Below are 12,932 nucleotides of genomic sequence, written 5' to 3'. Positions count from 1 at the left end.
CGAACCCAATTTTGGCTATGAAGGCTGTGACACCCTCTACCTAACATACATATACAATAATTATGAAAACATATTCTTAGAGTAAATAAATCTTTTGAAATAAAATCGTGGTTCCATTAACATGAGAGTAGAGAATTCACATTCGTAAACATACTCATAATTCACGTGTGGAAATTACAGAAGAAATAAAGTTAAAGGTTTTTCCAAAACAAAAGAAAGAAACTGAATTCCCAAACTAAGCCTAACTATGCCCGATGTCACATATCCTATCAGAGCACGCCCAACTGAAGCCTAAGCCTCATCACCAACATCTTCATGCTAATGATCACCTGCAACACAATTTAAACACATACAAAGAACAACAAGGGAGTGAGAAACATCTCACTCAGGTTCAGGTGTAAAAATAACGGTCAGGCAGCACACACACAAATCATAACAAAGCACAACACAAAATACATGTTAATCAAGCACAACTCAAGTCATACATACATTAGTAGCACATACATAGTCACTCATTATGCAATGATGCCATGGACTTGACTCACAAATGCATGCATGTGGCGCCAGTCACATATCACATGGTGCATTGTCGCTAGCAATACACGTAGAGTAGTCTACGAGTACATGTCGACTCAACCGTGCACTCTCAACTAAAAGGATGTACTGCTCTAGGGTCTCGTCGAGATAGTGAAGCTGCGCAAGATATGTCCCATGCACATAAACGGATAGAACTGGGCCTTCCAAACTACACTATCCCCTAGGACTCCTCCAAGATGTTTCACACTTGGAGGGCCTTCCCTAACGGTGTACTCCATATCGTACCTCGTCACATAAATGCATATGATGCATGTCACACATTCACAAACTCATGGACTCATCACTTTACTTGTCATGGAATTTCATGTCTTATCTCATTTCATCACGTTTCACATTCTCATAGTCATAGTGCTCACAATAGCACGTCATTCACATCATGTCTCATGTCATTTTATCTCATAATATTATATCACAGATCATATGTTCACCTTTCACATTTTCTCGTCATATTCACATAGTCTCATACAAGGAACTTCTCATAGTCATATATAGCACATACCCAGAAATTATCCAAAACATGAATCCATCATCAATTTTACATATAATGCCTCAAAATTCATCCAAAGATCATATCCCTAATTTTACTTCATAGGATTCCCCATAAGAACCTACAAATCACTTTAATTCATATCAAAACTTATTTATTTTTAAAATTAATCACATATTCATACATCACATTCAACAAGGAACACAACAGAACAATCAAAAAGTAAAATAGAAAACTTTCATAAGGTGCCTGTTCCTATAGGCATACCTCAAGCAAGGGATTGAGGGCCAATCTTGGTACCCAACAATTATTCCCACACTCCCGAGCGAGGTTGCTCACTCCCCCTTACCTGGACAAGCAGAAGATGAAGCTAGAGCAAAATCTGATTGATCTCCTTCTCTTGGTTCTCCTTGGTCTTTAGAGAGTGTGTCGAGGAGCAGTGCCAAAGTCTTCTATTTATAGATGTTAGAAGTGGCCAGAACAACCTATTTCGGATCCAGAACGACCCGTTCTGGATCCTTTCATCATGTGCTAAATTCGCATCTAGAACAGTCCGTCCTTAAACCAAAATGGCCCGTTCTAGAGTTGAGTTTAACTCATAACGGCCATGTTTGGAACGACCCGTTCTTAATCCAGAATGGCCTGTTCCCAACTAGGGTTATAGGCCATTTTGATGGTTTGGAACGCCCCGTTCTAGTTTAGGAACGAGCCGTTCCCAACTAGAGTTTATATGCCTTTTTAGTAGTTTGGAACGACCCGTTCCAATTTGGGAACGACTCGTTTTGGACTACTAAAATTCAAAATATTGGGCTTTGAGCCTTCATATAATTTGTGAAAATTGGGGTGTTATAAAGGCCATTTTGGTAATTTTAAAAATATTTTCTTTTTCTGATATTTTGAGTAAAACTCTAGTGGCGACTCCTTCGAACACTTTCCTAAAACCATTGATTGAGGATTAGTCTAGTCTTTGAGCACTCCCTAATCAATGAGATTTTCAAAATGGAAGTCCAAACCATTTGTGAGCAAGATCAAAATTTTTCAAGTTCCAATAGATGATGACTTTGCTGAGGAAGTTTAAAGAGGGTTAGACCTAGATAAATGATGAAATTAGCAAAATAAAAATAATAGTTCAAATATTTGTTCCCCTTACTTTGTTTGCTTTGTATGTATTCATTTTATTTGGCTTTGATATATGTATGTTTGTTTAAATTTTGCACCTGTTTGAAATAAATAATTGTACACAAACCTTTGCGCACAACAGTTTCCTCTATACCCGAGGCCATGAGCATGTAAACAAAGGGAGTGGTTGAAGTATAACCGGTCCAAGAATGGCCTTGGACCCTACAAGCCTTCTCCAAAATCACACTCAAGGTGATAATTGGTTACTCTTGTAGACCCCTAAAATTGTCCGGGTCAGAAATAAAGCTTGAAGACTCTCGAAGACTGAAGGATAATCAGCCAGAAGGACTCCTCGAAGGCCCTAGGAGGGTTCTCTGTAGGTCCAGAGGTCTTAGAATAGTTTAAAATAAAGAAGTGGAGGGAAAAAGCCCAATACGGCCGTACTGAACTCAATACGGCCGTATTGAAGCTTCAATACGGCCATACTGAAGTCAGTACGACCGTATTGACACTTCAATACGACCGCTGCGAACTCAATACGGGCGTATTGAAATTTCTGACTTTCAATACGACCGTATTGAACCCCAATACGACCGTATTGAAGTTCAAAAATTTCAATACGGCCGTATTGGCCCTGTAGGCCGTACTGCGCCTATTCCCTATAAATATGACGTCAATTGGACGTCATTCCACACTTTTCAACATAGTTTGAACCCTCTCCTTGAGTATTCTGGGGTTTTTGAGCAGTGTTCTGCCCTAGAAATCACTCGGAGAGTTGATCCGACGAAGTTCTTGAGCCCCGAGCCATTTTGCTTGAGGATCGAACCTAGTCGAGGGGAAATCTTTTTGATTCCCTTAGTTAAAATTTTGTTCTAGGAGAGCGAGGAGCGGGCTTGTAGAGCGAGGGAACGCCAAAACGCTTCCCAGTTCATTTTTTATAAAAAGCACGCTTCAAGAGGTTTCCCTTCAATCCTTCCTTTTACTGCTTTCTGTGTGCATATTTAAACTATCATCATGTAGATAGTCAATTCATAGTTGTTTAGAATAAATAGGGGTAATTTAGTAATTTTACGCTATTATTTTAGAAATAATCTGTCATAGGGAACCCGAAAGGGGCGCTGTGGGGTGCTAACACCTTCCCCACGCGTAACCGACTCCCTTACCCGACTCTGGTTGTAATGGCCAAAGTTGATTTATAAAATCAATTGCCTCATCCCTTTTTCCAATGTTTTGAGTAAAACATTGGTGGCGACTCCACGAACCCTCCTTTTACGAAAACCACTAATCCATGGAGGGTCCCGCTTGGGATTAATATGGATTAGTGAGCCTTTTAATAAAATTGCTCGTTTGACGAGGTCTCAGTTTGAGAATAAGTCATTCTAGCAATCCACTATTTTTAAACGAATAAACGAGTCCAACCATCCCTCGCGAATGCCGAAAGCCCGTTTCGGGCCGGTGGCGACAGATGGCGACTCTGCTGGGGAAGCCTCGAGAGTCAGTCCCATTTAGTGACAGATTATTTTTAACAAATAATAGTTAAAAATTACTTTATTACCCCTTGCTTGTATGATAACATGCTTTATATATTTGGCTTTAAATAACTGTTGTTTGTTTAAATTTCCGCAATTGTTTGAAATAAAAATTGCACACAAACATTTGCACACAACAGTTCCCTCTATACCCGGGGGCATGAGTGGTAATCCATAGGGAGTGGATGTTAGTACGGCCGGTTGATGGGTTTATAGGAGCCTATGAGACCGTTGTCGGAAAACATCACTCAAGGTGATAACCATGAACTTGAGTCCGACGGTGCGTTGGAGCTTTCCATCGACCTACGACAAGAGGAATTGGGTCCCTATAATGGGGGCACCTTGGGGGCCTTTGACCAAGTGAGAACAGTTAGATCCTCCTTGAATATGCACTTTTCTGCAGGAGACCCCTACCTCGTAATTTGCTCGTGACTGTTCGTGGATGAGTGAATTGTTTGTGCATTGACTATATGACATTGTATGAGCATACATTTGCATTTGTTAAACAAACAACATCCCTATTCTATTTAAATAAAAAGAATAAATAGAAATAAAGATCTTCTAGTACATGGTGTTAACATCTACCTTCATTTGCATTCATATAGGTAGTTTCCCTTTTCACCCAAAAAATACAAAAAGATACAAAATATTCAAAAGAAAAATATGTATTTACCCAAACCAAGCAATATCATGCATCATCTTAGGAAAATCCTAAAAACATGATAATGCTTAGTTCAATAAACACAATGCATGCATATTCAACATCATCATCTCATATCATGCATATAGATCATGGAGGGATCTAGGAATCATTCATTTCATACATCCCTCCTAGTAATTCAGTAATAAAAATTAATAAAAAGAAAGAAATAATCGATGCGTATGTTCAAAGAATGGATCGCACGCCGTTCGTTATCAAGTGTAAGCCAACAACCGCGCCAAGCGAGCGCACATCAACTCCGTTGTTGGTAATCAAGACGAATAAAGGGGAAGGTCCGACACCATTAAGGATCACAGTTCCAAGGCCTTTCCCTTACAAATCAAATAAGGCTGTGCCGTGGATATACGACATCCACTCTTCTGCCGACAGCGATATCTCCAACATCGCTGGAACTTGGGGGCATGACTAGGAGTGGCAGGATCTACACTCCCGAAGATCTTCATGATAAAGCCCCCAAGAATAAAGAAAAAGAAGAAAAGAAAACTGAGGAAAAAGAATCCGAGGAGGAGACAGACAAGCTGTTAAAATATATCCGACAGAGCGAGTACTCCATCGTGGATCAACTTCATAAGACGCCAGCAAAGATTACGCTGTTGTCGTTGATCCTATGCTTCGAATCGCATCGGCAAGCTCTGTTGAAAGTCTTGAACGAGGCATACGTGTCGCACACTATCTCCCAAGACGAGTTTGAGGGGATTGTTAGTCACATCAAGGCTAATGATCACCGCACCTTCATCGATGAAGAAATCCCCGCCGAGGGATCAAAACATAACAAGCCCTTGCACATCTCTATAAAGTGCAAGGAGTATCACATCGCTAAAGTCTTGGTAGATAATGGATCTTCCTTGAACGTAATGCCAAAAAGAGCGCTCGAGCAAGTGGCAATCAAGGGAATCCAAATGCGCCCGAGCAACATGATCGTTCGAGCCTTCGATGGATCTAAAAGAGAAGTGGTGGGAGAGATCAATCTCCCAATCCAAATTGGACCCACTATCTTTAATGTCGAATTCCAAGTGATGGATATTACTCCTGCATATAGCTGTCTCCTCGGCCGACCTTGGATTCATGATGCGAAAGCTGTACCCTCTACGCTCCACCAGAAAGTCAAGTTCATAGTGGGTGACAAACTGGTGACTGTACAAGCTGAAGATGACATACTCATCAGCAAACCATCCACCATACCTTACGTGGATGCAGCGGAGGAAGCTTTAGAAACCGCCTTCCAAGCATTGGAAATCGCCAATGTCGAAACGTTTCCCCGAGAAATGAAGAAGGTAGCCTCCATGCTCACCAAGAACGGATACTTGCCAGGACAAGGATTAGGCAAGGACTCCCAAGGAATCCCGGAGCTACCCATTATCAAGGATAAATCCGGGGAAACAAGGGTTAGGATACAACCCTAACAAAGATCAAAGAACGAAGAGGAATCAAGATCCTTCTCGACGTTCTTTAAGCCAGATCTTTAGGAAGGCCGGTTCACAAGCGTCAAGGCCGGTCGTCGTCGTCAAAATGTTTTTCTCCTTCCGATAGGGATGTATAGACTCAGTGACTATTAGAGATCACTCCTCGGGGACAGCCCGACCCCCGAGCCTCGATAGGGCACATGTTTCCATTATGATTATAATAAAATCATTCTTCATTAATTCTTTATTGCTTCTTTTCTCGCTTGCAATAAAATTCTAGACCACATTATTTTAACCCTGTTTGAATAAACATGAATGAGGTTAAAATCATCTTAATAATCAATAAACCCGCATCATTTTTATGTGGAAGTGTGTGTGACAACTTGGAGCACCTTCCCTTGGCCTCAATAAGTGCCATCATGGATAAAAGAAATCCTAAAAAACAAGAGAAGCTCGGCAGGAAACCCAAAAAGGGGGCTGCACAAAATAAGACCAAAAGACCCGCTAGGAATCCCACAAAAGGGTGACCTAGGCAAAAATTAGGGTTACAAAATAATGAACAAAAACAAAAGCCCGCTAAGACATCACAAATGGGTGTTTTAGGCAAAAGTTAGGGCCGTCAAAAAAGAAAAACAAAATAAATCCATGATGGTACCATCAATTGAATTCAACAAGGGGCTCAAGAAAAGCTATCCAAGTTGTCAAAGCACAATCATTAATAACAAAGATGTGCTTAACCTCATAAGTGTTTAAACAAACAAACCTAAACACATAAGCCTACCATGGCCAGCCATTCTTACAAAAAACCATTTTTCAAAAATAAAATAAACCCCTCTAAAACACAAACTTTCGAAAAATATATACCTTTCCTTTCTTTTCTCTCTTGTCCCAACGATTTTTGAATAATCTAGTGGAAACATGGAGATATAGTGATCAATAGGAGGGTTGACACATCTTCTAAAGAAAGGGAAGAATCATTTGGTTGATGACACCAAAATCAAATACGCATCATTCCTCGGTAACAGAAATCGGCAGCGCACAGTCCGTCTGGAGGAATGGCAAAATCCAAACACAAAAACGCATCGGTTAATTCTTTTGAAAAAAGAATCAAATAGAATTAGATGCACCATATTTGCATACATGCATACAGATGATAGGTGTACAAGAAGATCACTTATTCTCTGTTTATTGAAAAAACAAAAAAATAAAATATATAAACTTCAGAAAAAACAATGCGCCCGTACCATGTTCAGTACACCCGTACCAAAATTGGGGTTATGAACAAAATTTCAACTCAACATGGGCGTACTGAAATGGATGCGGCCGTATTGGCCATAAAGAAATTTTCAAAGACCTCGTCATGAGGCAATTGCATAAAATAGAAAAAAATAGAAAATTGCTTGTGTATGACAGCAGTCAACAAAAGCCGAAAATGAAAAAAGGCAAGGATATAGAAAATCCAACAAACAAGACTGCACAGAATAACTGAGCCTGGAGAGGCTTGCCGAAAGAATACTCTCAGAATAACTGAGCCTGGAGAGGCTTGCCGAAAGAATACTCTCAGAATAACTGAGCCTGGAGAGGCTTGCCGAAACAATACTCCCACAGAATAACTGAGCCTGGAGAGGCTCGCCGAAATAATACTCTCAAAATAACTGAGCCTGGAGAGGCTTGCCGAAATAATACTCTTTAAGAATAACTGAGCCTGGAGAGGCTCGCCAAAATAATACTCTCAAAATAATTGAGCCTGGAGAGGCTCGCCGAAATAATACTCTCTCATAATAACTGAGACATTTCTGTACAGAAAAAGCCGAAAAACAACAGAAAAGGCAAAAATACAGAAAAAGCCAAAAAATGACAAAAAAGGCAAAAATACAGAAAAAGCCAAAAACGACAAAAAAAGGCAAAAGATTTAGAAAATCAATCGCCTCGTACAAAATAATTGAGCCTGGAGAGGCTCGCTGAAATAATACTCTCAGAATAATTGAGCCTGGAGAGGCTTGCTGAAATAATACTCTTTCAGAATAATTGAGCCTGGAGAGGCTCGCAGAAATAATACTCCCCAGAGAAGCCTCAACTCACGCTCTTGGACTCAAAATCCCCAGCAAGAGCTATCTAAGCAAGATCGACGACATTCCCAATGGAAGCACGATCACCCAAGCAGAATATCCAAGTCAAAGGACTTAAACTTCCTCAGTGAAGATAGCTCTCCAACTCAAGTGTCGAGTGAGGCTAAGCCTGTAGAGGCTTCCTAAATAATACTCTGGGATACATAAGATCCCCAAATCCCCAGTCACCTACTCAAGAGGCATCCCTGCAGAAGGAGAAAAAATAAAAAAAATCAATAATCATTCCCCAAGTGGAATCTGGCTCTCAGCCAATCATTGAACGTCAAGCTGATACGCCTAACAGAAGAGGCTAATCAAAATCAACGACAAAATCCCCCAGTGGATAACAGCCTACACAGAGGCAGCAAAATCAAAAAACAAAAGAGACACCCGAATAAGGATAAACCGGGATACTCTACCAACGTCAAAGGACGTCAGCCAAACATAAGGCATCGCTCAACTCAGAGAGAAAGAGCATCTGTGTCTATACCCCAAGGAGTCAGAAATTCCCCAAGGGTACCAACAATGCAATGCAAGTTGGGGCACAGGAACCTGTGAATGACTGCACATCCCCTAGACGGATCCCTGCGTTATCCAGCCCTCAGTGGCACAAAAATCAAAAATAATCGTCGAAGCAGCATCGTGGACTGTGGAGACAAAATCAACATCCAGAATCCCCAGCGGATAACAGCCTACACAGAGGCAGCAAAAAAATCAGAAAATCAAAAAGAGTTACCCGAACAAGGATAACCGGGATACTCCACCAACGTCGAAAGGACGTCAGCCAATCATAAGGCACCGCTCACATCAGAAAGAGCATCCTTGTGTCTGCACCCAAAGGAATCAGAAATTCCCCAGTGGGAACCAACTACGCAATGGAAAGTTGGGACACAAGAACCTATGAGTAACTGCACATCCCCTAGACGGATCCCTGCGTTATCCAGCCCTCAGTGGCACAAAGTCAAAAAACAACCGTCGAAGCAGCATCGTGGACTGTGGAGACAAAATCATCACGAATCCCTGGAAAGGAGATATTCACGCTACCCCGTCGTCACAAACACGGAGGTATGCAGCTTCCGGCTCGAGCAATGAGCGAAGCTATCTCTGGAAAGGAGGCACACACTGCTTACCATCGTCACAAAGGTACTTAGCTTCCGGCTCGAACAAAGAGTGAAGTTAAGCCTGGAGAGACGGTACTTACAGCTTCCAGCTTGGGCAACAAGCAAAGCAAGGCCTGGAGAGGCAAAACTCACACTGTCCACCGCCGTCACAAAGGTATTTAGCTTCCGGCTCAAACAAAGAGTGAAGCTAAGCCTGGAGAAACGGTACTTACAGCTTCCAGCTTGGGCAACAAGCAAAGCAAGGCCTGGAGAGGCAAAACTCACACTGCTTACCGTTGTCACAAGGGTACTTAGCTTCCGGCTCGAACAAAGAGTGAAGTTAAGCCTGGAGAGACGGTACTCACAGCTTCCAGCTTGGGCAACAAGCAAAGCAAGGCCTGGAGAGGCAAAACTCATACTGCTCACCGTCGTCACAAAGGTGCTTAGCTTCCGGCTCGAACAAAGAGTGAAGTTAAGCCTGGAGAGACGGTACTCACAGCTTCCAGCTTGGGCAACAAGCAAAGCAAGGCCTGGAGAGGCAAAACTCACACTGCTCACCGTCGTCGCAAAGGTGCTTGGTTTCCGGCTCGAACAAAGAGTGAAGCTAAGCCTAGAGAGGCGGTACTCAACCATCAGCGTCATCAGAGGCGCGTTGATGTCCAACTTCCGGCTCGGGCGTCGAGTGAAGTTGGCCTTGGAGAAGGTAAACTCAGCTACCGAGGATGTCAGAAGCGCCGAGGTATGCACCCACCTGGAGAGGCTACTCAACATTTTCCCACCGGAAGACGCTACAAGTCAGAAGGTCGGCACAATACCCGGACAATTGGGTCAACTCCTTTACTTGTCAGCCGATACACCAAGAGGCCGTCCGACTAAGTAAAGGGGGGGCAGCTGTAGACCCCTAAAATTGTCCGGGTCAGAAATAAAGCTTGAAGACTCTCGAAGACTGAAGGATAATCAGCCAGAAGGACTCCTCGAAGGCCCTAGGAGGGTTCTCTGTAGGTCCAGAGGTCTTAGAATAGTTTAAAATAAAGAAGTGGAGGGAAAAAGCCCAATACGGCCGTACTGAACTCAATACGGCCGTATTGAAGCTTCAATACGGCCATACTGAAGTCAGTACGACCGTATTGACACTTCAATACGACCGCTGCGAACTCAATACGGGCGTATTGAAATTTCTGACTTTCAATACGACCGTATTGAACCCCAATACGACCGTATTGAAGTTCAAAAATTTCAATACGGCCGTATTGGCCCTGTAGGCCGTACTGCGCCTATTCCCTATAAATATGACGTCAATTGGACGTCATTCCACACTTTTCAACATAGTTTGAACCCTCTCCTTGAGTATTCTGGGGTTTTTGAGCAGTGTTCTGCCCTAGAAATCACTCGGAGAGTTGATCCGACGAAGTTCTTGAGCCCCGAGCCATTTTGCTTGAGGATCGAACCTAGTCGAGGGGAAATCTTTTTGATTCCCTTAGTTAAAATTTTGTTCTAGGAGAGCGAGGAGCGGGCTTGTAGAGCGAGGGAACGCCAAAACGCTTCCCAGTTCATTTTTTATAAAAAGCACGCTTCAAGAGGTTTCCCTTCAATCCTTCCTTTTACTGCTTTCTGTGTGCATATTTAAACTATCATCATGTAGATAGTCAATTCATAGTTGTTTAGAATAAATAGGGGTAATTTAGTAATTTTACGCTATTATTTTAGAAATAATCTGTCATAGGGAACCCGAAAGGGGCGCTGTGGGGTGCTAACACCTTCCCCACGCGTAACCGACTCCCTTACCCGACTCTGGTTGTAATGGCCAAAGTTGATTTATAAAATCAATTGCCTCATCCCTTTTTCCAATGTTTTGAGTAAAACATTGGTGGCGACTCCACGAACCCTCCTTTTACGAAAACCACTAATCCATGGAGGGTCCCGCTTGGGATTAATATGGATTAGTGAGCCTTTTAATAAAATTGCTCGTTTGACGAGGTCTCAGTTTGAGAATAAGTCATTCTAGCAATCCACTATTTTTAAACGAATAAACGAGTCCAACCATCCCTCGCGAATGCCGAAAGCCCGTTTCGGGCCGGTGGCGACAACTCTAACATGAAATATTGCGTCAAACCTTAGATGTCTGTCAGGTGGCGACAATAAAGGTACCGGGTCCCTATAATTGGGGCACCTTGGAAGCCTTTAAAGACTATTGAGGATAATTAAAACCTTCTTATACAAAGAACTTTTTTTGATAGGGACCACAGACCATGGATTTGAACGTAACTGCTCGTAGGTGTACGTTGTTTGAGCATATGTTTGTTGCATTGTTGTTTGTTCAAACTAGTTGTTTTTTTTTAATTCCTCTAAGATAAAAATAATAAATGTAAATATGCAAAAGAAAACATGTATGTCACACAAATATAGGGTTAGCAAGGAATCTCTAACAAAAATAAGAAACGAATCAGTGTAACCTTTAATTTGTCACATTGTAAGATATTACAAAAAAGAACATCGATGACTCACCTTCACAAAGGTGAGTCACCAAGTCTTTATTAGAGGCCTCCTTCAAACATCCTCATTCAATAAGCCTAATAAGAAGCTATCGTTGTCTCTCGAAGGTGGCTTTTCAACACTTCTTACTTACAAGGGCTCAAAGGATAAGAGTTATGGAAGCCATAGAGGAGAGAAATGGTGTGCTTAATAAAGAACTCACGTAGCTCAAGGAACAAATGGCTAAGATGTTCGAAGCCATGAACAAGTTGTAGCGCAAAGATAATAATGTCAGTAATGTCGAGGATGTTTCCAAGGATTACCTGAATGTCTTAGAAAAAGGCTGAGAGTTGTGGAGGGCCACAATTTTGACATTCAAGAAGCTACGAAAATGTGCTTGGTGCAGGACATCTAGTTTCCCACCAAGTTCAAAATCCCCGATTTCCAGAAATACACTGGGACTAGCTGTTCGAAAGGACACTTGACGATGTACTATAGGAAAATGGCCGCTCACATAGGCAATGAGAAGCTCCTGATACATTGTTTTCAAGAGAGCCTATCTGATGGAAAAATTAAGAGGAAACTAGATTGTTGTTGGCTTCTCTTCAAGTTCCCCCTAGATCTTCGTCTCTTTGATTCTCCTTAAGCTTTGTTGAAGCTTCTAATAGAGGTAGAAGCTCCAAGGTTCACCTTAGAAGGTGAAGAACACTCTCAAGTAGGGCCACTCCTTGGAAGAAGATTAGCCACTTCAAATCTCACCACACTCTTGTATGAAGAGGATAAGAGAAATGGATTGAAATCAAAAAGGTTTGAGACTTTTGGTATATATAGAGAAAAATCAGAGGTAATCTCAAAATTCTCTCAATATATGCATCAAAAGTGTTTACAAAGTGAAGGAAAAGACTTATATAGTGAGGAGGTGACTTGTGGTGCAAGCTAGGCTAACTATGGTTCAAGGAGAACCATGGTTAGCCTTTTTACACTCAAGCTAACCGGTCTAGTAACTTGGAAGCTTGTGGAACAAGCTAAGATTTAAAGCTTGTGAAGCAAGCTAAGCTAAAAGCTTGTAGCACAAGCTAACCAAGTGTGTGGGAGAAGCTAGAAGAGCCAAGCGGCCAACTTGTATTCCTTCATTTAATCCAATCCAAAAAATGTTGGAATTGGTTTAGTTAGGTTCATCTAATAAGGATGATACCTAGTTAAGTCAATTCCTTGGATTAAATGGAGCAAACAAGCCCAATTTGTCACTTTACTAGCCTAATTGGTTTAGTTAGCCTAGGCCCATGCCCAATTGCTAGCTTCACCTACACACTTTACTATTTGTCACTTCATTTCTACTACATTAAAAATATGAAAATCTATTACCCTTAATACAAGGTCAAATGGAGCAAAAGTC

The sequence above is a fragment of the Cajanus cajan genome, chromosome 5 (assembly GCF_000230855.2).
Source record: "Cajanus cajan strain Asha chromosome 5, NIPB_CcT2T_4, whole genome shotgun sequence".
Classification (NCBI taxonomy): Eukaryota; Viridiplantae; Streptophyta; class Magnoliopsida; order Fabales; family Fabaceae; genus Cajanus; species Cajanus cajan.
The sequence above is the reverse complement of the archived record's forward strand: the minus strand, read 5'-3'. Positions refer to the sequence as shown.